The sequence below is a fragment of the Mastomys coucha genome, unplaced genomic scaffold (assembly GCF_008632895.1).
Source record: "Mastomys coucha isolate ucsf_1 unplaced genomic scaffold, UCSF_Mcou_1 pScaffold23, whole genome shotgun sequence".
NCBI classification, from domain to species: Eukaryota; Metazoa; Chordata; class Mammalia; order Rodentia; family Muridae; genus Mastomys; species Mastomys coucha.
Genome location: NW_022196906.1, coordinates 8,845,009 through 8,849,007, shown reverse-complemented (window position 1 = coordinate 8,849,007; position 3,999 = coordinate 8,845,009).

Genomic DNA, 3,999 nt, shown 5'->3' with positions numbered 1-3,999 from the left:
ATATATATATATATATATATATAAAATTTTGTGGGTGTATTTGTGATGTGTGTTGGTGTGTGTTCGGGGTGCCACAGCATATGTGTACAGACCAGAGTACAACTCTGAAAGATTGGTTCCATCCTTCCACCTTTACTTGGGTCCCAGGGATAGACCTCAAGTACCAAGCCTGCATGACAAGCGTCTTTACCACTTAGCTGTCTCACCAGCTCTCTCTCTATTTTTATGTGTTTTATAAATGGTGGCATGAGTCTTGAGCCAACTCACACCACACTATCTAGCCAGTAAAATGGCAAAGGCTGTACCCACAACATGGGCAAGGAGTTTCCAGGGTCCATCCTCCATGATCTGCTTCTCTTGATTCAAATGTACTCTTGGGTGATCCCAGCCACCTCTACTGGTTTAACATTCTGTCACTCACCAGACTTGAGACCTATATCTCACTGGCTACCTCTCTGCAGAGCCTAGACTTGTATTTCATGTTGATAGCTGACTGGCCATTTTCATCTGGAATACTAACATTCTTAGTAAGAAGCTGCAAACCTCTTGTTCCATCTCATCCCTCCCTTACTTTCTAATAACTGCCCCATCTCCCATCTAACCTAGTGAGAATCTGAGGTCACCTGCATCTCACCTGTTTCTTAATGTCCTTGAAAAATGTCTACCTTATGATCACTGCCCCTGTCACTTGAGGGCCAGAAACAATCTTGTTCCTTTGTGTGCATGTGCGTGTGCGTGTGCGTGTGCATGTGTGTGTGTGTGTGTGTGTGTGTGTGTGTGTGCATGTTTGTATACATGTTAAGTGTATGTATGAAGGCCAGAAGATTATTTTGGGTGTCACTCTTCTGACACTGTTCACCTTGGGTTTTGAGACAGGGCTGTCTTTCTCTGGAACTTGGAGCTCACTAAGTAGGCTAGGCTTGTTCAACAAGTCCCCAGAACTCAGTTGTCTCCAAGTCTCCCGTGGTAGGGTATCCAACCCAGCCATTTTATATGAGTTCTGAGAGTCTAACTTAGGGCCTCACATTTGATCCATCTCTGCAACCCAATTCCTCTCTTCTTTTTTTTTTTTAATTTTTTATTAAACTAATAAAATTTATTTTAAAATATACAACTCAGTATTGATATTTTTTAAAGTCATCAAAATAATTTATAATAGTTAAATGCCTCTTAAATGTACATGATCTTCTGAAGCTAAAGTAATGTGCACTCAACTCATTCTTAAAATCTATTTGGAACATTAAACATGATAGAAGTAGAAAAAAACTCTTATAAAAGGAAATTGTGACAAGTTCCTTATAAGACAGAAACCAAGGGAGAATACTTGGCGTAACTGGCTTCATAGATTGAATTGGGTAGTGTTCTTTCTGTTTCTACCTTTGTGGAATAATTTGAAGAGTATTGGTATTAGGTCTTCTTTGAAGGTCTGATAGAACTCTGCACTAAACCCTGGCCCTGGGCTTTTTCTTGGTTGGGAGATTTTAATAACTTTTTATTTCTTTAGGGGTTATAGGACTGTTTAGTTGGTTTATCTGATCCTGATTTAACTTTGGTATTTGGTATCTGTCTGGAAAATTGTCCATTTCATCCAGATTTTCCAGTTTTGTTGAATATAGGCTTTTGTAGTAGGATCTGATGATTTTTTCAAATTTCCTCAGTTTCTGTTGTTATGTCTCCCTTCTCATTTCTGATTTTGTTAATTTGGAGACTGTCTCTGTGCCCCCTGGTTATTCTGGCTAAGGGTTTATCTATCTTGTTGATTTTCTCAAAGAACCAGTTCCTCATTTTGTTGATTCTTTGTATAGTTCTTTTTGTTTCTACTTGGTTGATTTCAGCACCGAGTTTGATTATTTCCTGCCTTCGACTCCTCTTGTGGGTATTTGCTTCTTTTTGTTCCTAGAGTTTTCAGGTCTACTGTTAAGCTGCTAGTGTATGCTCTCTCCAGTTTTTTGTTTGTTTGTTTGTTGTTTTTTTTTTTCTGAGTTACTCAGAGCTATGAATTTTCCTCTTAGCACTGCTTTCATTGTGTCCCATAAGTTTGGGTATGTTGTGCCTTCATTTTCATTAATTTCTCATCTTTAATTTATTTCTTTATTTCTTCCTTGACCAAATTATCATTGAGTGGGTGTTGTTCAGCTTCCATGTATATGTAGGCTTTCTGTTGTTTTTGTTGCTATTGAAAACCAGCCTTAGTCTGTGGTGATCTGATAGGATGTATGGGATTATTTCAATCTTCTTGTATATGTTGAGGCCTGTTTTGTGACCTTTTATATAGTCAATTTTGGAGAAGGTACCATGACGTGCTCAGAAGAGGTATATTCTTTTGTTTTAGGATAAAATATTCTGTAGATATCTGTAAAATCCACTTGGTACATAACTTCTGTTAGTTTCAATGTGTCTCTGTTTAGTTTGTGTTTCCATTATCTGTCCATTGATAAAAGTGAGGTGTTAAAGTCTCCCACTATTATTGTGTGAGGTACAATGTGTGCTTTGAGCTTTAGTAAAGTTTCTTTTATGAATGTAGATGCCCTTGCATTTGGAGTATAGATGTCCAGAATTGAGAGATGTTCTTGGTAGATTTTTTTCCTTTGATGAATATGAAGTGTCCTTCCTTATCCTTTTTCATAAATTTTGGTTGAAAGTTGATTTTATTTGATATTAGAATGGCTACTCCCGCTTGTTTCTTGGGACCATTTGCTTGGAAATTGTTTTTCCAGCCTTTTACTCTAAAGTAACAGATACTACTCTAAAGTAGTATCTGTCTTTGACACTGAAATGTCTTTCCTGTATTCAGCAAAATGCTGGGTCCTTTTTACGTATATATCTGTTAGTCTATGTCTTTTTATTGGTGGAATTGAGTCCATTGATGTTAAAAGATATTAAGGAATAGTGATTGTTGCTTTCTGTTATTTTGATGTTATTTTTACATTTGTGTGGCTATCTTCTTTTGGGTTTGTTGAAAGAAGATTACTTTCTTGCCTTTTCTAGGGTGTAGTTTCCCTCTTTGTGATGGCATTTTCCATCTATTATCCCTTGCAGGGCTGGATTTGTGGAAAGATATTGTGTAAATTTGGTTTTGTCATGGAATATCTTGGTTTCTCCCTCTATGGTAATTTAGAGTTTTGCTGGGTATAGTAGCCTGGGCTGGCATTTGTGTTCTCTTAGGGGTTGTATAACATCTGCCCAGGATCTTCTAGCTTTCATAGTCTCTGGTGAAAAGTCTGGTGTAATTCTGATAGGTCTGCCTTTATATGTTATTTGACCATTTTCCCTTACTGCTTTTCAAATTATTTCTTTGTTTTGTGCATTTGGTGTTTTGACTATGTGACAGGAGGAATTTCTTTTCTGGTTCACTCTATTTGGAGTTCTGTAGGCTTCTTGTATGCTTGTGGGTATCTATTTCTTTAGGTTAGGGAAGTTTTCTTCTATAATTTTGTTGAAGATGTTTACTGGCCGTTTAAGTTGGGAATCTTCACTTCTTTACCTATTATCCTTAGGTTTGGTCTTCTCATTGTGTCCTGGATTTCCTGGATGTTCTGGGTTAGGAGCTTTTTGCTTTTTTGCATTTTCTTTAACTGTTGTGTCAGTGTTTTCTATGGTATCTTCTGCACCTGAGATTCTCTCTTCTATCTCTTGTATTCTGTTGGTTAGGCTTGTTCTATGACTCCTGATCTCTTTCCTAGGTTTTCTACTTCCAGGGTCGTCTCACTTTGTGATTTCTTTATTGTTTCTATTTCCATTTTTAGATCCTGGATGGTTTTGTTCCTTTCCTTCACCTTTTTGTTTGTGTTTTCCTGCAATTCTTTAAGGGATTTTTTGTGGTTGCTTTTGAAGGGCTTCTAGCTGTTTACCTGGTGTTCTCCTATATTTCTTTAAGGGAGTTATTTATGCCCTTCTTACAGCCCTCTATCACCATTGTGAGATGTAATTTTAGATCAGAGTCTTGCTTTTCTGGTGTGTTAGAGTATCCAGGGCTCACTGTGGTGGGAGAACTGGGTT